This window comes from Vombatus ursinus, unplaced genomic scaffold (genome assembly GCF_900497805.2).
Source record: "Vombatus ursinus unplaced genomic scaffold, bare-nosed wombat genome assembly UNPS02009062.1, whole genome shotgun sequence".
Classification (NCBI taxonomy): domain Eukaryota; kingdom Metazoa; phylum Chordata; class Mammalia; order Diprotodontia; family Vombatidae; genus Vombatus; species Vombatus ursinus.
Window position 1 is genome coordinate 13,832,570 of NW_020948840.1, and position 23,351 is coordinate 13,855,920.

Consider the following 23,351-nt stretch of genomic DNA (forward strand, 5'->3'; position numbering starts at 1 on the left):
GCAAGGAATATTCTAATCCCCCTGCCTAGACCGGTGAACCTACAAGAAAGAATGAAGGTACAGCCAGTACTAGAAAGGGAGGCTGGGTCATCTGGGGGTAGCCAGGTTTCAATAACAGTTGATAGATGTAAGGAGTGTGAGAGAAAAGGGTGAAGGGAAGTTTGTTGCCTGTGGAATAGGCATTTCAGAGGGCACTGAAGAATGACGGGTGGAAGGGCAATTTCCTTCTGAGGGTTTCTAGTAGTTTTGTTTCTTTTTGATATTTTTATTACTATGTTTTTGGGGGGAGCAGAATTTGAGGAGCCAGATTATCTTTCCACTTCTCTATCTTTCTAAATTTCAGGACGGAATTCCTAATATAATCAAATATAGACATATGATCTTTCTGCAAAAAGCTTGGAATTAGGTTGTCAACTAATAGTTGTCCAAGGCTCAACGAGGCCTTTCTCTTCTCCTCTTATCTCACCTTGACTTGCTTCACCTTATATTCTGTTCTATCCCATTCTGTCTCATCTCTCATCTTCTCTTCTCTTCTGTTCTCCTCTACTTTAATATCCTCATTCATCCCTATTTAATTATCAAATAGCCTTTCTTTTGAATGTTAGACCTGTGTCTCCACCTAGCTACAGGATGTCCTTAACTGCTAACCACCAACTTGCCCAATCCATCACAATCTTGTACAATTAAACTTGTGTTTTGTGATCACTTAGAAAGGAAAGTGGTAATCACTAAGTGTTATCAAGGGATCACAGAGGAAAAAGTCATGCCAAACTCTCTGCAGATCCCTTTGTGATAGTATATCTAGATTGATGTGTGGCAGCATGATATAATTGTTAGTTGGATTTGGAGTCAGAAAGACCTTTTTGAAGTCCTACCTCTGACAATTACTGACTGTATGACTTTGGGCAAGTCACTTAACCTCTCAACGCCCCAGGAAACCAAGAATATAAATTGCAAAGAAGGTGCTGATTTGCATTGTTGGGGGAAGTCCCCCACTGGCAGTACTCTGCAATGGTAAAATTATAGATCTGGTGAAAAACAGCCCAGACTGAAAGTTTAAGGAAATTCTATAGAGATAATTTCTTAATTTCAAGAAAATATTTAACAAAGCACACCATAATATCCTTTTAGAAAGGATTTAGAAATACTAGTCAGATAATTGTAGAGGTAGATTCATAGATGATTGAACAACTCTGATGTCAAAACAGAGGGAGACTTCTAGCAATTTACTGCAGGGTTCTTTTCTTGATCCTATCCAGTTCAATAACTTGGATGAAACAAAGAAGGCATTTATCAAGTGTCCATAAGACACAAAGCTGAAGATGCATTAATTGAAACTATCAAGATTTGACAATATTTTGACAAGTCAAAACAAAACTGAAATTGACAAGCTAAAATTCAATTGAAATACTTGCAGAGTCCTACATTTGTGCTAGGAAAAATTCAACTACCCAAATACAGAATGGGGATGTATGGCTTAATAGCTGCTTATTTGAAAAAGATGTAGGATTTTAGTTGGTGCTCATACCTCAATTGGTTTGTGATCTCGTCATAGTTTATGCATATCTCAACTCACTTATATCTGTCCATCTTTAAAATTCTTGCCTCTGTTCTTCCATAATTTTACCACAGAGGTTTTACCCAATGTGCTGGGCATTGGGTTCCACCATGCCTCTTGCCATTGTGAGGATACAAATAACAGGGCATAATTCAGTCACTCAGTCAATCAATTAATCAGTTGACACTAATTCAGTTGTGAAAAATGGCAGTTAACAGTTCTACTCTACTCCACTTTGACCAGACCAGCAATGCAGGGTATTCAGGTATGGGTAATGTGTATTATGAAGGACTCTGATAAATTAGAATATATGCGGAGCAGGGTGTCTGGGATGGTGAAGGGACAGGAAACTGTTAAAAATGGCTGAAGGAACAAGGCAGAATAGAAGATTTAAGGGCATATATTTGGGGGCAAACATTTGAAGGTTTGTTAGATGGGAGAGGAAATAGAATTATTTTAGAACTAAGATCAGTGAGTAGAAATTACATAGACATATTTTGGATCACTGTAGAAAAGAGACGCCCATAAATGGAATGAAATGCTTAGCTACCAATAACTGGTAATGAATCATAGAATTTTATGCCTGAAAGGGACCTCAGATTGTGTGTCTGTATTTTCCTAGGTTTCTTCATGGACAGGAAGTTGGTCTGGTTCTGTGTTGATCTAGAAACGAGACACAGGATATATTCAAGAGGGGATCTTTGTGTCCTCATCATCTTCCATATGTGAATGCACTCTCTCCTTACCTCTGCCTTATACAATCCCTAGCTTCCTTCAGATCTCAGCTCAAGTACCTTCTCCTAGCACTTAGCATAGTACCCAGCACATAGTAGATATTGACTCCTATAGGAAGCCTATTGTCATATCTGAAGTTGCTAGTGGCCTCCTCCTTGGAAATGACTTTCCATATATTTCATATTTACTTTTCTGTGTGTAACATGTATATATTGCCCATGTAAGTTTTATGTATGTCCACATGAGTTTGTTTAAATGTTGCCCACTAGGAGGCATTAATTGACAAGTCTAAGACTGGATAACATCCCTTTCCAAGGGAGATGGTGATTCTTGCCCACTGGGGAGCCAGTGACTGGGCCAGGGGGCTGGCTGCTCTGTTCTTCTCCCCAAGATAAGTACCAGACTAGAATTTTATTTATTTCTTCCTCCCTTCAAATATTATTGGTCTAAGAGAAATGATTTTTTTTTTTAGGCAATTGGGGTTAAGTGACTTGCCCAGGGTCACACAGCTAGTAAGTGTCAAGTGTTTGGTCTGAGGCGGGATTTGGACTCAGCTCTTCCTGACTTCAGGGCCGGTGCTCTATCCACTGAGCCACCTAACTGCCCTGAGAAATGATTTTATTCTTAAGTTAATTCTGCTTTCCTGGTCACTCTCCCTCAGAGTGGAAGGAGTTCCTCAAGTTCGTGTCTGAAGTATTGGTTTCTTCCCGCTAAATGCTAGTTTTACTCAAAAGACTATCACAAATAGTGAATCATTTATCCAAGTAGATAGCAAACAAAAATAACAGGTTGTTCAGATTAGAATATACTAGACACACAGAATGAACGCACTTTCTCACTGAGATCAAGATGAAATGAAAACGTTCCAGAGTTTATCCAAAGAAATTTCTTGAAGTCTCTAGAGAGAGAATCTAGAAATCAGAGACATGTTGAGGCATTGACTTCTCTACGTATCTGTTCCTACTCCAAGTCTTGTCTCTCTTTCTGGATTTCTCCCCAAGGAGGGTCTGAAACCATGTTGTCCATCTTGAAGCAGGAAACAAGAAGGTCTCTCTTCTCCCAAGTTCTTGTACCAGCTTTGTCTATCATACAAGTACAATGTCAACTAATCATCCTTTCCACCAATGAGAGGAGTCTCACTTAAGTAGCAGCTCATAAAATGCTTTAGGGTTTTGAAACTTAAGCTTTATGTGTGTGTGTTGTTTTTCTTTTATAAAAGGTAAGCTTGAGAGCAGGGACTGTTTGTGTGTTTGTACATGTCTTCATATCCTCAGAACTTACATGCCTGGCATATAGTTAATGCTTGTTGATTGAATGAATGATGACTTATTCCAAATCCTAGATCATTTTCTTTCTTTCAATTGGGGTTAAGTGACTTTCCCAGGGTCATACAGCTAGTAAGTGTCTGAGGCCACATTTGAACTCATGTCCTCCTGACTCCAGGGCTGGTGCTCTATCCACTGTGGTACTTAGCTGTCCCAAGCCCATTTTCTGCAACTGGGATCTTTCTCTCATCTGTAGTCTGGGTTGTCCAGGTGTGATCAATGTACCTGGGACAAGTAGATAGAGAGGCATAGGAGCTAGAAGATTAAATGGTACATGTATTCTACCAGGTTTACCTGAAAAGTCTGTACCAGGAAGGCTGTGAAGAAAACCTTAGTAAGAAGGATGGCACATTTTCCCAACCAAAACTAATGTTTCCTTTTGCCTACATATCCTTCCCTTTAGGGCATTAATGGAATTTGTTCTTACCACCATTTTTTTTTTTTTGTCCAGGTCTTTGATTTAATTGGCTTGGGGATAATCAAGGAGAGAAATGTGTGAGTAATGTGGATTGGCAACTATTCTGCAATTTGTAGCCTTAGGGGGTTGCCTGAGGAACTGAGCAGTTACGAGATTTGTCTAGGATGTCACAGCTGGTATGTGTCAGAGCTGAAAGTTAAAATGCAAGTCTTTCTTGACACCAAGGCCATGGGAGATATCAAGAAAGGCAGTCTGTCTGGAATATAATAATAATAGCAGTAATAATAATAGCCTTATAGCCCTTTAAGGTTTCCACAATGCTTTATATATATATATATACCATATTATTTAAGTCATACAACAACCTTGTTGTTTTAGCTTTTTTTAAAAATCCATTTTATCCATTTTTTTAAACTTCATTTTACAGATGGAGAATCCAAAGCTCAAATTTTGGATTTGCCACTGGTCACAAAGTTGGTAAGTGGAAAAGGTATGATTTGAAATCAGATTTTCCTAACTCCAGGTGTATCACTGTCTTTATGCCCAGCAAAATGGTGGGTTTTTATTTATTTATTTGTTTTTGAAAGAGCTCCTTCAGCAGTGGGGTACAGAAGACTTGAGGACAGAGGTCCTAAGTTCCAAGCAAGCCCTTTATCCTTAAAACACATATACTCACAAACCAACAGCAACTATCCCCAAAATCATTTCTGTGCATATGGTTGCTGTTAGGGAGGTAATAGCAATATTAAACTCCAAACTAACCCAGAACAGACAAACAAAAAGGGATGGTTTTCAAATACAATTTGCTGTGATGAAGTGCCCTATGATTGCTGGGTGGAGAAGAGGCGCAGTGCTTAGAACACTGTGGGAGAACCTCTTCAATCAATATTTGGAAGGCGGGACTTGGAATTCTCCAAGGCCCATTCTAGCCATGGTGTTCTGAGTTATGTTTAGCCACAAAAAGCATTTTTGGTCATTAGCTCTGCATTGTTCCGAACCCCAGGCTACCACTGTTATTCGTGAGAAGCTGGAGGTGGGAGACAAACCCAGAGCATTGTTTGACTACACGATGTACCCAGGAAGGCTCTGCTGTCATGCCCTCCTGACCCTATGGAGAATGATTTCACAATCTGGCCCATGAGGAAGAGCTGACCTGTGAGCTTTACTCCTTTTAGGATACTGTAAGTGATCCAACTTTATTTGGAAGTGGTGCACTCAGGTTAGAGGATTAGGCAAATTGCTTATTTGGGAAAAAAAAAAAAAGAACAAACCCCAAACTCCCAAGACAGCCCTTTTCCACAACAGGGGGAAAATCATTAACCAGGGTACTTAAGTGCCTTCCTTGAGCCTGAACCATGGATTGAGAGAGATGCAGAGTAGTGCGGAGAACATTCCTTGCCACAAGTAGCTTACCATCTAGCTAGAGATGATGGTTTACCATCTAGAAAATAATACCACAATTACAGTAATACTACAACTCATGACTCATATTGTGTACCTTCTTTACAAAACCTCAACTAACAAGGTAAGGTAGCATACTGAATATACACGTTGATGGCCAACTACCCTCTCCCCCAAATGCTTGGCTTCCCATTTCATCTATCTTCTCAACTTTCACACCTAACAGCTTCACTCTACCTTAGCCATCTATTGGAATAGTCATATATAGGATGTCTCATCTATAATTGTGCTATTTTCATGATACTGGACTCTGAAATTCTCCTTCTGATTGTAATCTATTTCTTCCATTTCTATGTCTGCTTTACCTGAACCTATTCTTTTTTCTTTCTTTTTAAAGTCTTATTTAGGTGTTTTATTTTAGAATTAAAAACATTTACAGATTGCTCCCATTCCATGAGAGGTCTCTTGTAACAAAGTAAAACAATTAAGTAAAATTAACAATACAGTGACCTCATCTGAAAAGTACATGGAATATTCTATATCTGTAGCACTACCTCCCACTTCTCCATTAAAAAAATGAATAGAAACCTATTTTTTTTTCTTCTTCCTACCTCCCCACCCATTGGGAAAAAAGAAAAGAAAAACAAATTCTATATAACAAATATGAAGGGTCCAGCAAAACAAATTCCGTCAATGGATATGTGTGTGTGTGTGTGTGTGTGTGTGTGTGTGTGTGTGTGTGTGTGTTTATATTCTATACCTAAAATCTAACACTTCTTTGTCATGGATAGCACATTTCATCATTAGTCCTCTGGAATCATGTATGGCCATTGCACAGTTAGGTTTGATTAATGCAAGTTCAAATAATGTGAAATTCAGTTTAATGCTAATTACAAGAATGATGCCAGGTTGTATTTAATGCAAACTCAAATTCAATTAATGTAACATGTGCGAGCTAATCAAAGGTTTTGGCATACCACAATGTTGTCAGTCTGCATTTGTCTCCTGTGGATGCGATGTGCTATGTACCCTATTGCTAACAGTCATTTTAATTTTTTAAAAGAGTCCCTAATAAAATGGACAAAAGAAATAATACTTCAGATGGAAATACTGACAATGCAAAAAGTAAGAGGCTTGTTATTACGTTAGAACAAAAAGTTGATGTAATTTAATGGCATGAATGTGGTCCCAGTAACTAGGATGAGATATCAGAATGACTATTGAAAAAAAAAAGAAAAAGGCAAAATTGCATGAGTTTTTAGTGGCTTGCAAACAACTGTAAGGAATAGAAGTGTCACATTGATAAAAATGGAGCATCTTTTAGTTGTAGGGATTAAATGTTGCATTCAAAACCTAATTGTTCTTAGAATAACAGTCATTCACACAAAAACTTCAGATATATTTAAGGAAGTGAAAGAAAGTAGAAATAAAGTGAAAGGTAAAGAAACTTTTCCTGCAAGCATTGGTTGGTTTAATTGCTGTAAAAATTAAGTTAAATTACATAACGTTAAAATTACTGTAGTGAATGCCAGTACAAATGAGGATGCTGTAGCTAAATACCCTGATATTTTGAAGGAAATAAAAGATTTTTAATGTGGATGAAAAAGGCTTATTCTGACAAAAGATACTTTCCAGAGCTCACATTTCTAAGAAAGAAAAAAATTCAATCTCTATATCAAGGGTCTAAAGATGACCTGACACTTTTATTTGGAGATAGTGCTGAGGGGGATTTAAAATTAAAACCAATGCTTGTTTATCAGTCTCAACATCCTTTATTGCTGTTAGTTCTCAGGTGTTCAAATAACAAAGCATAGATGACTAAAGTTATTTTTGAAGATTGTTTTCAAGTTATTTTAGTTTAGCTTTTGAAAGATGTTGCAAGGACAACAATATTTCACTTAGAGCCTTATTGATTTTAGATAATGACCCAGGTCACACAACTACATTTGGTTCATTGTATGAGAAATGGGAGCATGTAATTTTGCTGAAATGTGGATAAAGAGCTGGGCACCTACCAACATATTTATAAAGATTTAAAGAAAGAGAAGCCAGTTTGGTGTATGCTACTGAAATATTTTAAACAACAATAACAATGTTTTTGTCATGTCATGAATGTAGGCTTATCTTTTGGTATGGTATCTAGTAACTTTAAAAAAATTTTTTAATTCATTTATTAATTTATTAATTTTTAGTTTTTAACATTCACTTCCATAAGAAATTGAGTTCCAAATTTTCTCCCGATCTCATCCCTCCCCCACCCCAAGATGGTGTGCATTCTGAATACCCCTTCCCCTAATCTGCCCTCCATTCTATCTCTCAGCCTTCTTTTATCCCCTTCCTCTTTTATTTTCCTATAGGGCAGAAGAGATTTCTATACCCCATTGCCTGTATATCTTATTTCCCAGTTGCATGTGAAAACAATTTTTAACATTTGTTTTTAAAACTTTGGGTTCCAAATTTTCTCCCTTCCTCCCTCCCCACCCACCCTCATTGAGAAGGTAAGCAACACGATACAGGTTATATATGTGCAGTCATGCAAAACACTTCCATAGTAGTCATGTTGTGAAAAACTATATTTCCGTTCATCCTATCCCATCCCCTGTTTATTCTATTCTCTCTTTTGACCATGTCCCTCCTCAGAAGTATTTGCTTCTGATTACCCTCTCCCCTAATCTGCCCTCCTCTTTATCATCTCCCTGCTCTCTTATCCTCTTCCCCCCTATTTTCCTGTAGGGTAAGATAGATTTCCATGGTATTTCCTCCTTAAGCCAAATCCAATGAGAATAAGATTCACTCATTCCCTCTCACCTTCCCTCACTTCCCCTCCACTATAAAAGCCTTTTCTTGTCTGTTTTATGTAAGATAATTTACCCCATTCTACCTCTCCCTTTCTCCTTCTCCCAATAAAATCCTTTCTCACCCCTTATCTTCAACTCACCCTGTGCCCTCTATCTATCCATATTTTTTTCCCTTCAACTACCCTAATACTGACAAAGGCCTCATGAGTTACAAATATCTTTCCATGTAGGAATGTAAACAGGTTCCTTAATCTTAATAGGTCCCTTATGATTTCTCTTTCCTGTTTACCTCTTCATGCTTTTCTTGAATCTTGTATTTGAAAGTCAAATTTTCTATTCAGCTCTGGTCTTTTCATCAAGAATGCTTGAAAGTCCTCTATTTCACTGAATATCCATTTTTTCCCCTGAACGATTATGCTTAGTTTTGCTGGGTAGGTGATTTTTGGTTGTAATCCTATCTTCTTTGCCCTCTGGAATATTATATTCCAAGCCCTGCAGTCCCTTAATGTAGAAGCTGCTACATCTTGTGTTATCTTGATTGTGTTTCCACGATACGTGAATTGTTTCTTTCTGGCTGCTAGCAATATTTTCTCCTTGACCTGGGAACTCTGGAATTTGGCTACAATATTCCTAGGAGTTTTCATTTGGGAATCTCTTTCAGGAGATGATCAGTGGATTCTTTCAATTTCTATTTTGCCCTCTGGTTCTAAAGTATCAAGACAGTTTTCCTTGATAATTTCTTGAAAGATGATGTCTAGGCTCTTTTTTTGATCATGGCTTTCAGATAGTCCAATAATTTTTAAGTTCTCTCTCCTGGATCTATTTTCCAGGTCAGTTGTTTTTCCAATGAGATAGTTCACATTGTCTTCTATTTTTTCATTCTTTTGGCTTTGTTTTACAATGTCTTGTTTTCTCATAAACTCACTAGCTTTCATTTGCTCCATTCTAATTTTTAAGGAATTATTTTTTTCAGTGAGCTTTTGGACTTCCTTTTCCATTTGGCCAATTTTGCTTTTTAAGGCATTGTTCTCCTCATTGGCTTTTTGGACCTCTTTTGCCATTTGAGTTAGTCTATTTTTTAAGGTGTTATTTTCTTCAGTATTTTTTTGGGTCTCCTTTAGCAAGCTATTGACTTGTTTTTCATGATTTTCTTGTATCACTCTCATTTCTTTTCCCAGTTTTTCCCCTACTTCTCTTACTTGCCTCTCAAAATCCTTTTTGAGCTCTTCCATGGCCTGGGACAGATTCATATTTTTCTTGGATGCTTTGGGTGTTGGAACTTTGACTTTGTTGTCTTCCTCTAGTTGTATGTTTTGATCTTCTTTGTCATCAAAGAAAGATTCTATGGCCTGACTTTTTTTGTGCATTTTGCTCATGTTTCCAGTCAATTGCTTGAGTTTTAAACTCTTTGTTAAGGTAGGGGTCTGCTTCCAGTGTGGAGAATGTACTGTCCCAACCTTCGGGGGTTTTGTGCAGCTGTTTTCAGAGATACTTCTAGGGACCTGTAAGTTTTCAGTTCTTCCAAGGTGGTATGATCAAGGGCGAAGTGTTTACTCCTTTCCTGGCCTGGGCTCTGGTCTATGAGTGACCACAAGCACTCTTTTCTGCCTTAGAACTGTGAGGAGGATTCCCTCTCCACCACCACAAGCTCCACCACACCAGTGCTCCTTCTCACCCCAGGATCACCACCCGGAACTGTGACCCAGATCCAAGCATAGGCAAAGCAAGAAAATCCTGCCTCAGCACCAGCAAAGAGATCCCCGCAATCCTCCTCTGATCAGCCACTCGATTCCCCCTCAGTCTGTGGGCTGGAAGCTACAGAAGCAGCCACTGCCCCAGGGTTGCACAGGGAGTGGGCTGGGACCAAGCTTCTCTCTCACTGAGGTCACAGACTTTTCCTACTGACCTTCTAAGTTGTCTTTGGTGTTTGTGGGTTGAGAAGCCTGGAAACTGCCAGAGCTGCCCATGATTCAGTCCTCTGAGGCCTGCTCCAGGTTTGCTGAGACCTGATCTTTGCCTGTGCACCCATGCTGAGCTGCATTCCTCTCCCAGTGTGGTGCAGTAGACCTTTCCAATCAACCATCCGGGTTGTCTTGGGCTGGAAATTTGTGGGGGTTGGGGGAGAGCTGAAGCAAGTCACTCTGCCATCTTGGCTCTGCCCCACCAGTAACTTTTAATTTTTAAAATTTTGCCTTCTATAACTACTCAATTACTTGGTAACAAACTTGAGTCAGAAAAACATTTTCTTATTCTTTTCTATTATATTACATTAACAAACAGATAAAAAGTTATTTAAAAAATTGTTGCATACTTTTGTTGGGCTGGAAGCAATTACTATATTTTACATATAATTTTTGATAGTGTGAATTGGATAGTGGAACATGATCACTTAACAGATCCATTATTTGCACTAATCAGGACCTGGTTCTTACAACCTTTAAAGTTGTTTGTTTTTTACAATATTGCTATTGCATCATCAGGACTTTGTTCTGTGAACTTTGGATTCAGTCAAAGGGCTGAACTTGGGGACTTAGAGGGCCACATGTGGCCTAGAGGCTGCAGGTTCCCCACCCCTGACATAAATTGTTCTTCTGGTTTTATTCATTTCATCATTCATTAGTTTTTTCAAAACGTCTTCACAGTTTTCATTTTATAATATTGGTGTTATAGTATAAATTATTCTCATTCTCCTTATTTTGTATCAGTTTGAATGAGATATAATCTCTGTGAAGACTTCTCAGGGTGGTGATGAAAAGACTGTCTCAAAACTAGAGATAGGCTCTGAGAGAACGAATAGGCCATAAGTTTAAATTACCTAAACCTATAGGAACTCGGCCCTAAACCCCCTCCTGATTGCCACACCACTGTCATGTCAGCATTAGGTTTACTAAAGAAGGACATGTATGTTTGGATTGGCTATACCCTGTTTCCTTGTTCTTTGTCCCAGCCAATAGAAACAGGAAAAATTTTCACTCCTAGAATGTAAGCCCGCCTCCCAGCCAATGGGAGTAAGGGATAGTGGTGAGTGGAGGTTTGTTTGCATTAGGGTATATAACCTCATTTTGTTCTCTGTGCCTCGCCTCTCTCCTGCTGGTAGTGTACTGGAGGAGCAGACGCTCCTTCTCGGGAGATCGTAACAATTGCAATGAAAAATAACCTTTGCTTCCACCTTGAGAAGTCTCTGAATTTAATTGTGTTAGAGTCGCTGTCCCACACAAGTTCATAGAAGTTTTTTCCATGACTTTTAAAAATCATCTAGTTCATCATCTTTACATCTATACATTTTAAAATCATCTACTACATCAGCTTTACAGGAATTCCAAGCTTTCTACCCATTCTTTCCATCCATCACCACTCTTCTGGCCTCACTTTTGATTTGAATAGTAGGTTCTTAATAAATACCTGTGTGGGGTGTTTGTGACCCCCCCAAAATAATCAAATCAGAGACTTTTTTTTTAAGAGAGGCAAAAAAGAGTTTTGTTGCTTTCTCATGAGAAAGGACACACTCAGCATTGCTCAAGATGGCTCCTGTCAGGGTGAGTCAGGGAGTGTAGCTCAAAGCCAGTTTATGTAGACCCTAAGGCAGAACCCCCACCCACCCACTAGCTCACTCTTCTTCCCTTTGGCTGGGCTTCAGAGCTCACAGTCTACTTGGGGAAACATTAAAGGCACGAAACAAGGAACTGTTGGTTCAGCAGGAAAGTAAGATAAAAGGAGGGGAAAGCCAGAAAGCCTGGACAAACAAGCTACTTTTGGGGACATTGCCTGATGTACTCCCTTATCTTGTTTACGTATTTGTGTAATCAATAACCTAATCTCCCCCTGTCCTGTTTTCTTATCAATTCTGTGGGAACCAAACTGTTAGCTTTTCTCACATACCCATTTATTAAATAATTAAGAGAAGAACTAGATGAGGACAATATCATGGAGACCTAGGAAATAGAGTTTGAAGAAGGACAGGTCATAAACAATAGCAGAAAGGCCATGAAAGACTGAGAACAATCCACTGAATTTGGCTAAGAGATAGGTTACCATCATCCTTGAAAGAGGAATAAAGAGTATGACCCTTTATAGTCTACCTTCCTTCCTTGCTTCCTTCCTTCCTTCCTTCCTTCCTTCCTTCCTTCCTTCCTTCTTTCCTTCTTTTCTTCCTTCTGAGTCATAGCCGCTAGTTCCTTCGGCACCTGCATGCAGTTCTTTTAAGTTTGGTGGTTTTCACTCAGGGCAAATGTTTAACAATTAGTTCTCTGAAAAAAAAAATTTGCAGGACACACTTTTAAGTTTGACCTGTATTTACATTTTCTCCATGATTTTCTTAAGCAGACAATCAACCCAACAATAAATCAAGCCCTGCTTTGTAGTGTTTGCTGATTTTCAAGGTGTAAATTTAACAATTGGCTCTCCCAGGCTTTAGTAGCGCCCTTGAAGTTGCTCACCAAGGGCCAGGTGGTAGCAGAGGGTTGGAGACAGGAGAATGCCACACAGAGAAGCAAGGGGAAAAGGACTGCTGAACACATGGCACTAAGAATACAATGAGGCTTTTCCTGAAGAGCAGGGAGCTGGGTACTGAGGAAGAAAGCAGCTGCTTGTCCTCTAACGAATGAAGCTATAGCTCCAAGGGACTGTGTCAGGTGAAAGACCCCCTGGGATGGGGCAGAGATGTAGTTTGCCTAGATCTCAACAGTTCTTTAGTCGTTTTTCAGTAGCGTTCGACTCTTTGTGACCCCTTTTGTGGTTTTCTTGGCAAAGATACTGGGGCAGTTTATTGTTCAGTCGTTTCAGTCATGTCTGACTCTTCATGACCCCATCTGGGTTTTTCTTGGCAAAGATATTAAAGCAATTTGTCATTTCCTTCTCCAGCTCATTTTACAGATGAAGAAACTGAGGCAAACAGAGTTAAGTGACTTGCTCAGAGTCACAAAGCTAGCTAATAAGTGTCTGAGGACAGATTTGAACTCAGGTCCTCCTGACTCCAGGCTCAGCACTCTATCTATTGTGCCTTCTAGCTGCCCTAGATCTTAAAGCATGTGAGAAAAAGTATCATGTTATTCTGGAAAATGCAGTTAAATGTGGGCTAGATGAGGGCATAGTCAGGGGGATTCAGGGCTGTTAGAATGAAGCTACCCACAAGACAGTTTCCACTAGGGAAGGGAACTCCATTGTGGACTGTAGGGATCTACATTTGGCCTTTACCATTTAAAATTTTTATTAATGGCTTGGATAAAGGCAGAGTTGGCATGCTGATCAAATTTGAAGAAGGCACCAAACTGGGAGGGATAGATAATTTTTTTTAGCAGATACTAGGCTGAATTTAATAAGATGAAATTCAAAAGGGATAAATGTAAAGTCTTATACTTGATTTTTTGGGGCAGCTAGGTGGCAGTGGGTAGAGCACTATCCCTGGAGTCAGGAAGACATTCACCTTCCTGAGTTTAAATCTGGCCTCAGACCCTTACTAGCTGTGTGATTCCAGGCAAGTCGCTTAACCCTGCTTGCCTCGGTTTCCTCATCTGTAAAATGAGCTAGAGAAGGAAATGGCAAACCACTTCAGTAATTCTGCCAAGAAAATCTCAAATGAGGTCATAGAGAGTCAGACACGACTGAAAAATGACCTAACAACAACAAAAATTGAGGTATACACACATATATGTACATACATATATGCACTTACTACACAGAGTTGTTGTAAGGAACAACTAAGATAACAAATGTGTAGTGCTTTCTTTACAAGTCTTGAAGAACTCTATAAATGCCAGTTATTTTTTTTCCTTTTTTTTTTTTTTAGTGAGGCAATCAGGGTTAAGTGACTTGGCCAAGGTCACACAGCTAGTATGTGTCAAGTGTTTGGTCTGAGGCTGGATTTGAACTCAGGTCCTCCTGACTTTAGGGCTGGTGCTCTGTCCACTGTACCACCTAGCTACCTCTAATGACAGTTATTATTCCAAGGAGATCCTGTTTCTTCTGATTTCTATTCTTAAAATTTTAGTGGATGTTATCTTTAAGTTTTGCCAGACAAATTGTCTCCCATAATCTATCTGCTACTAGCCTGAAAATATTGTTATGCAAAAAATACTAACAAAATGTCAAGGATATCAAGGGAATCAATGAAAAAAAATGTCAAGGAAGGTGATCTAGCTGTACCAGATCTCAAACTACATTATAAAGCGGTAATTATCAAAACAATGTGGCACTACCTAAGAAATAGAGCAGTGGGTCCGTGGAATAGATTAGGTACACATTATATTATAGTAAATGACCATTGTAATCTACTATATGATGCACTCAAAGATCCACACTTTTGGAACAAAAAACTAATCATTTGACGAAAACTGCTAGGAAAACTGGAAAATTGTAGAAACTAGGTATAGACCAACTTCTCACACTGTATACCAAGATAACATCAAAATGAGTACATGATTTACACATAAATGGTGATACCATAAACAAATGAGGAGAACATGGAATAGTTACTTGTCAGATCTATGGATAAAGGAAGAATTTAGGACCAAAGAAAATATAGGGGCATTACAAAATATAAAATAGATAATTCTGATTATATAAAATTTAAAAGTTTTTGCACAAACAAAACCAATGTAATCAAAATTTAAAGGAATGCAGAAAACTGGGAAAATTTTTTTCAACAAGTGTTTCAATTTTTGTAGTAAGTAACTCTGATAAAGGCATCAATTCTCAAATATATAGAGAACTGAGTCAAATTTATAAAAATACAAGTCATTTCTCAATTGATAGTCAAAGGATATGAACAAAGTTTTTGGACTTTGTTCTCTATAGTCTCTATAAGATCTGTATAGTCATATGAAAAAATGCTCTAAATCACTATTGATTAATAAATGCAAATTAAAACAACTCTGAGGTACCACCTCATACCTATCAGATTGGTTAAATATGACAAAAGTGGAAAATGATGGATGTTGGAGAGGATGTAGGAAAACTGGGACACTAATGCACTGTTGGTGGAGCTGTGAACTGATCTAACCATTCTGGTGAGCAATTTGGAACTATGCCCAAAGGACTATATAACTACGTATTTCCTTTGATCCAGCAATACCACTACTAGGTCTATATCCCAAAGACATTTTTGAAAAAGGGTAAAGGTCCTGTTTGTACAAAAATACTTATAGCAACTCTTTTTGTGGTGGCAAAGAATTGGAAATTGAAGGGATGCCCATCAATTGGGTAATGGCTGAACAAGCTGTGGTGTATGATTGTGATGGAATACTATTGCACCATAAGAAATGACAAGCAGGATGATTTTTAAAAAATCTGGAAAGACTTAACCTGAACTGATGCAAAGTAAAGTGAGCAGAACCAGGAGAATGTTGTCACTGTAACAGTAATACTGTTCGATGAAGAATGGTGAATGATTTAGCTTTTCTCAGCAATGCAAATGATCCAAGACAATCCCAAAGGGCTAATGATGAAGCATACTATCTGTCTCCAGAGAAACAGCTGATATTGATTGAATACAGACTGAAGCTTGCTATTTTTCACTTTCTTTTTTTCATTCTTTTTTCTTATTTGAATCTTCTTATACAAAATGACTAATATGGAAATGTTTTACATGATTGCATATGTATAACCTATATCTGATTGCTTACTGTGTCAGGAAGTGGAGAGGGCAGGGAGGGAGAGGATAGAATTTGAAGCTCAAATCTTTAAAAAAATGTTAAAAATTGTTTTAACATGTAATTGGGGAAATATATTAAAATGTTTATTGATGAATTTTCTTGATATGTAGTTATGAGCAAGTTTTGACTGTATACTGTTTGCATAAATATTTGTTATATAGTGGTATGTGAGAGCAAATTATTAATACTGTTTTTATAATTTTTGAGTTTGTACTCATTGCATTTATATTATTTTGTTCATGTGCTATGTTCTAATTACATACAGTTTTGCTTGCTGTAATAATGCACACAGTTTTTGTTCAAATTAATATTACTGTTTTTGTTGAATTTGCCAAACATGGAATTTTAAAAAGATGGCTGCTGAAAGGCTGACATCTGCTGTCATACTGTAACTTAAAAATCAGAGAGTTCTCTTAATATTAGAAATAGACCCCAATTATAAGACTAAAGACATTTTAAGAATTTTCACAGGAATTTAAAAGTTTCAGGATATTGCAGAGTTAAGCACACTATCATAAAATTAGACAAGGTAAATCAGAAAGTGTTATCTGAATTACCTGAAATTTTTAATTATGCAGCCATTCTTGAGGAACTGACGATAGGAAATAGTACCTGGGAGCTCCTCTGAGGAGGAGCTATTGCTTAGAAAACTGGGAGCCTTGCTGAACAAGGAAGGTATTCTTTTTAGAGAAAAAATTATTTTATTTTTTTCAATTATCAAGCATTTATTTTTTCTCCTTCCCACATTCCTCCACTCATTGAAAAGAAAAACTCTCGGTATAAGAACCCCATTGTAAGACAAACATCATCAAGCAAAAGAAATTCCTACGTTAGCCACTTCAAAAACTGAGTGTCTGAAAGATTCTTCATATTGGTCCATCATGTCTCAGGGGTGATGTGGACATCACTTTTCTTTCTTAGTTCTCCAGAATCATGTCTGATCATTCATTTGATCAGAGTTCTTTAGTTTTTCAGAATTGCCTGGGTTCTGCAATACTGATGTTATTGTATAAATTGTTCTTCTGGTTCTGCTCTCTTCATTTGGCACCCCCTGCTCCAAGAGAGCAGTAGTGAGAGACTGGTATCAGCCTGGTGTCAGATATGCTACAGCAGTAGAAGGCACCAGAAAAAGAAAATAGGATTAGCTCAAGGTAAGATTATACTAGTCTATCTTTTGAAATGCATTTCCTCTTGCTTTGTTTGGACTATGTGAATCACTCATAAGCTTGTCACATAAAATAGGGGCTAAAATTATTTTTATTTCATATTATATTCCTTAATCAATAGCCTGGGTCCCCTTTGAGATCATCCTGGAGACTCTTAGCAAAACTGTAAAACTGGCTGGAGCTGTTGCAAAAGGGTTTTTTCAATCCCAGCATGCCCCTGGTTGTATGCAAATCAACTTGGGAGGTCAGGTGGCACTGCTGACCTTTATTCTACATTTGTGCCAGCAACAGCATTGTTAGCCTCCCCTACAAGCACATACAGCTATTAAAATATTATAAAGTCTGGAATAGTATTCTAAATATTTTTAGACTGTCCTATTGTGGCTTATTTTAACGTTTTTACATTATTATCCTTGGGGGGATGGGGTATGGAGACAAGGAAGTGTGAGAAGGTCCTTGGAAGTACACCTTCCATTTCTGAAGGCTTCTTGGGGGTTGCTTCATTCTTTGTCTCTATCCCCCAGTGCCTAGCACAGTACCTGGCACATAGTAGGAACATTAATTAAATTAAAACATTAAATAAAATGCTTCTTAGCATTTAATAAATTCTTTATTAAAGCATTAATAAATGCTTTTTCATTAATGGATTGATTTTATGTCTGTGTTATAGGGAGCTGAGAAATTCCAGAAGATAGCTAACTAACCCATGGAGACACATCATTAGGAAGGAAGTATGAGGATGGGAGGATGGGGTATTTCCTTTTTGCCAATATTCCTAATAGGGGTACAGCTTCTAGTCCTCAAGCTTAGAGGAAAGAAGAAGCTCTGAAAGGTGAGTCTTGAATACTTTTTACTACTCCAAGAACAAGCCTAGCCTGAAGTACCAGTGAGAGAATTTGGAATCATGCAAAAACATTTCATGAACAAACATCAGAATATCATAGGATCTAGAAATCTAAGGTATCTTAAAGATCCTGTAGTTCATTCTCATTTTGCAGATGAGGAAACTGAGACCCAAAGTGTTTAAATGAATTGTCCAAAGTCATATAGAAAGCAAAGGCTACAGCCAGGACCTAAACCCTGGTCCCTGACTCCAAGTTTTCCACTATTTCAGGCATTTTCCCCCAAAGATAGACAATATGAAGTGTATTTAACTAAAATGTGTTTTTCTTCCCCATTTGCGTTGTTTTGACTACATGAAACCAAACCTCTTATGCATTTTATTGAAGGTTTCTGCCCTTTCTTCCCAGCACAATGTTCTGTTAATAGTTCTAGACATAATGAGTACTTAGCTCCCAATCTCACTCCAAATTCTCAGAACATTCATTAATCTTCCTTAATGTGAGTCTTTGATGCTTTTGCAAAAAGTACCATACCTCTCAGTTGCCCAAGTACATTTTTTTCTGCTTGTCTTTTCTTACTTAGAAAAAGGAGGCAAGATACAGGGTGTGTTGAAGGAAGAAGGTTTATCTGACTCAACTTTTCACCCCAAGTTTTGGGCCGCATGTGACAGCTGTGTGCGTGGGCTCCCACTACATTGCACTGACTCCTTGGCCTGATCACTGGCTGGGTCATCACATGCCTGCTTCTGACTCAGCAGCATCAGTAGGGCCTTGGCCTTGAACAATTTCCCTTTCCCCAGAAGCCTACCTGGAGCTCAAAATCTTGGCTTAGTGGAATGCCATTTGTGAAAGCCTTTAACAATTCTAGGGGATGGATATGATCATCTCCTATCATCTCCTTTAGCCTGTACCCTTGCAAGTCCGTTGTTATACTATAGATGGTCCCATTACCTCAGTGAGCCTAAAGTGTAGGCATTCTAAACTAATCTGCTGGTGCATTAGCTAATAGATTCAATTGCGGTTTATTGGCCACAAAAACTTTATAGTTTGTAGGAGTGCCTGGCAGGGTGATTGATCTGCCTAAGTGTCTGAATTCAGGTGGGGACTGAAAAGGGCTCTGAGCAATAAAAGACCAAGTTGGGGCTGTATTTTTTTTTTTAAAGAATCAGAATCCAAGGAACTGATGCAGGAATTGATTGCAGGAGCAGAGATTCAGCCTAGAGGATCTTTACTTATTTAGGAGGAAAGACACAGGGCAGATTGGAGGGACTGAATGCCTGACTGTACCTGCCTCTCCAAACTTTTGTGCTCCTTGCTTAGCCTCAGCAATATGTTGGCCTGATTACAGGCCAAGACCCCCAAACACCTTCTGGTTCAACTGTACCAGCAGTGCCATTGACTTAAATGACTCACTCTTCCAATTCTGATGCATGCTGGGCATGGGCTGTGAAACAGCAACCCAGTGACAACCCTGGTCTGCCACAGATGCTCAAGAAGACTACCCATAATTCTGTTTTACTAGCTGCCTGTTGGACATCTCTACCGGGATAGTATTGCACAGGTATGTCAAAATTCATGTGTCCAAAACAGAGCTCATTTTTCCTACTCCCTCTCCCTGCCCCCTCTTTCAAATGTCATTATTTCTGACTAGAGTCCTTTATTCCGCCAGTGACTCAGGTTCTCAAACTTAGAGCCCTCCTGGACTCTTCACTAATCCCTGCCTCCATCTGTTGAGGCTGCAAATCTTGTCAATTCTACCTTCATGGCCTCTCTCGTATCCGCCTTGCATCTAGGTCACCAGGTGATATAGTGGATAGACCTCTGGGCCTGATGTCAGGAAGACCTTAGACACATACTAGCTTTGTGACCCTGGTCAAGTTATTTAGCCTCTGTTCACCTCATTTTGCTCATCTATAAAATGTGGATCGCAATAGCCACCCATCTCACAGAGTTGCTGTAAGGATCATATGAAATAATATTTGTAAAGCACTTAGCAGGTGCTTAATAAATACTTGTTGTCAAACAAGAGAGAACTATCTCTATAGTTCTATATATAACTATAAAGAAGAGATTATGAAATGCAAAATAGATAATTTTAATTACATTAAATTGAAAAGTTTTTGCACAAATAAAGCCAATGCGTCCAAAATTAGGAGTGGGGCAGAAAACTGGGAAAGAATTTTTACAATTAGTATCTCTGATAAAGGCCTCATTTCTAAAATACATAGAGAACTGAGTCAAATTTATAAGAATACAAATCATTATTCAATTGATAAATGGTCAAAAGATATGAACAGGCAGTTCTCAGATGAAGAAATTAAAGCCAAATTTAGTCATATGAAAAAATGCTCTAAATCACTATTAATTAGAGAAATGCAAATTAAAACAACTCTGAGGTACCACATCCCACCTATCAGATTGTTCAACATGACAAAACAGGTAAATGATAAATGTTGGAGAAGATGTGGGAAAATTAGAACACTAATACATTGTTGGTGGAGTTGTGAAATGATCCAACTATTTTGGAGAGCCATTTGGAACCATGCCCAAAGGGCTATAAAATTATGTATACCCTTTGACTCAGCAATACCACTTCTAGGTCTGTATCCCAAAGAGATCATAAAAAAACAGGAAAAGGACCCAATGTACAAAAGTATTTAAAGCAGCTCTTTTTGTGGTGGCAAAGAATTGGAAATTGAGGGAGTGCCTATGAATTGGGGAATGGCTGAACAAGTTGTGGTATGTGCATATAATGGAATACTATTGTGCTATAAGAAATGATGAGCAGGCAGACTTCAGAGAAACCTGGGAAGACTTGTATGGACTGATGCTGAGTCAAGTGAGCAGAACCAGGAGAACATTGTACACAGTAACAGCCACTTTGTGTGATGACTGACTTTGATAGACTTGACTCTTCACAACAGTGTAAGAATCTAAGACAACTCCAAAAGACTCACAATGGAAAATGATATCCACATCCAGAGAAAGAACTTTGGAGTCTAAATGCAGATGAAGCATACGATTTGCTATCCTTTCCCTTTGTTGTTTTGTTTTATTGCTTCATTCTTGTGGTTCCTCCCATTAGTTCTAATTGTTCTTTATGTCATGACTAATGTTCTTTACATCATGACTAAATATGCTTAACATGAATGTATATGTAGAGCTTATATCAGATTGTGTAAAGTCTTGGTGGGGGGAAGAAGTGAGATGGGGAGAAAATTTAAAACTCAAAATCTTATGGAAGTGAATATTGAAAACTAAAAATAAATATATTAATTATAAAAAAAATGCTTGTTGACTTCCCAATCATCTTTTTTCATGCCCTTGCTTGGGCTTTTGCAATAGCCTCCTAATTGGTTTCTCTGCTTCCAGGCTCCCTCATCTCAAAGCTATCCTCTACAAGCTTCCAAATTGATTTTCCTAAACTATACCTTTAGCCATGTCACTCTCTTGCTCAAGAAGCTTTAGTGGTTTCCTATTGCCTCTAAGATAAAATACAGAAACCTTCTTTTTGATATTTAAAGTCCATTAAATTCCAGTGATAACCCTTTCCCCTATATTTTTTTTCAATCACTGACGTATTCTGAATACGAAGTTGTCTAACTAAATAATCCTACTTGCTGTTCCCCAAACAATACGAAGTCTATCTCTTATTTCCATGCCTTCACATAGTCTCTCTCACTTATGCTTTGAATTCACTTCTTCCTCGTCTGTCTTTTGATTGTACTGCTGCCTAACTTATATGTCACTCTCTTTTCCACAAGAATAGCACAAGACACTTAAGCACTTTACTAAAATCTAAATAAACTACACCATTCCCTTGTGATGAAAGGCTTGTTGTATTGCAGCAAGGAACCCATTGGGATTAAATCACATAAATTTTTATATAACTCAATTATTATACTTGTGTAATTATTTTGCTTAGGATTTCTAACAGTAGTAGTGGTAGCAGCAGCAGTAAACATTTATATAATTTTCACTTTTGGGTTTGGGAAGTCCTTTATGTATAGTATAATCCTTAAAAAACAACCTTGTGAGGTAGGCATTAGCATTATTCTCATTTTGCAGATGAGGAAACTGAGGCTAAGAGAGGGTAAGTGACTTGCCAAGGGCAAGCTAGTAAGTAGCACACAACTAGTAAGTATCACTTCAAGGCCATTTCTAAATCAGCAGCACGCCAGCCATTCGCCTTGTCCTCCTCATCCCTGTCTCAATGGAACTTTGACTCTGTCCTTGGCACCCTGGGCTCTGATAGGTATCATCTTATCTTGCCCAGAGGAAGGCCACCACATCACTTCCCAGTTATTTCCAAACCATGTAGCCTGTGCTTCAGCCATTCTCCTTCTCTTCCTCTACCCTCTTCTCACTAGAACCTTCAACCTGGGATTAGATAAGTGAGCTTTCAACTTGTTTTACCTAGAACTAGCTTATGTGCATGCCACCTTCTACTTTCTTGTTTATGTACTATCATCTCCAATTAGAAGGTATGCTCTTTGAGGGCAGACACTGTCTAATTTGATGGTATTTGTATCTTCAGTGCTTAGAATAGCTGTTGGCACATGGTAAGTGCTTAATAAATATTTTATCATTCATTAATTTGAACAGTCATTCATTCATTCATTCCAGTGCTTGAGATGGGTCTTAAATTCAGGTATTCCTGAAACTGGGGGAGACATATGGTGGGAATAACTCAGAGTTGGAGTTTGGCTAGGTGTGAAACATTATTCAAAAGGAAAAAGGTCAAGGTATTTAAGGGTAGAGAAGAATGTATTGTTGAATTGGTCAACCACAGAATCAAGACTGTGAAGGGCTGTTCTCCTCCTCTTTCTCTCAAGGACAATGGTAACCTAACTCTTGGCCAAATTCTGTGGTCTGTTCTTATTTTAAGCTTGGTTATTGGATGAACTACCATCTTGGTTGGTAAGGTTGGTGGGGACCTAAGAGGTCATCTAGTCCTCAGAAGTCGTTTGAACAAAAACCATAAATGATCATCTAATCTTTTCTTGGAGATTTAAGGTGTGGGAGAACCTACTGCCTTCTGAGAAATACTACCTCCTGCCATTTTTGTAAGCTTCGGCTTGATGTAATAAATTAATTTATATCAAGCAAAAACTTATTTTTTTGCTACTCTTTCCTTAGTAACTGTGTGACATTGGGCAAGTCACTTAAACTCTCTGGCACTCAGTTCCACCTCTGGAAAATGAAGGATTTGGACTAGATGGCCTCTAAATTCCCTTTTAGCTTAAAACTATGATCTCGTGAGCCATTGTTACTACTTCTGCTTTCTGGGACAATTGGAAGTTACTCTTCCTTGAGATAAAGGAATGTTTCTGATTTTTTGGTGTATCCCAAGTACTTGGGGCAGCTAGGTGGCACAGTGGATAGCTGGGCCTGCAGTCAAGAAGACTCATCTTCCTGAGTTCAAATCTGGCCTCAGATACCTTACTAGCTGTGTGACC

The 23,351-nt window shown here is 38.4% G+C and overlaps 1 long non-coding RNA gene across 1 annotated transcript in view; it reads left to right on the plus strand.

Moving 5' to 3' along the window:
* The first annotated feature begins 5,411 nt into the window (after positions 1–5,411).
* LOC114034764 overlaps positions 5,412–23,351 on the plus strand; it is a 53,745-nt gene continuing 35,805 nt past the window's right edge. Inside the window, exon 1 of the long non-coding RNA XR_003568134.1 lies at positions 5,412–5,561. This is a non-coding gene — a long non-coding RNA (uncharacterized LOC114034764). The remainder of the gene's footprint in view (positions 5,562–23,351) is intronic.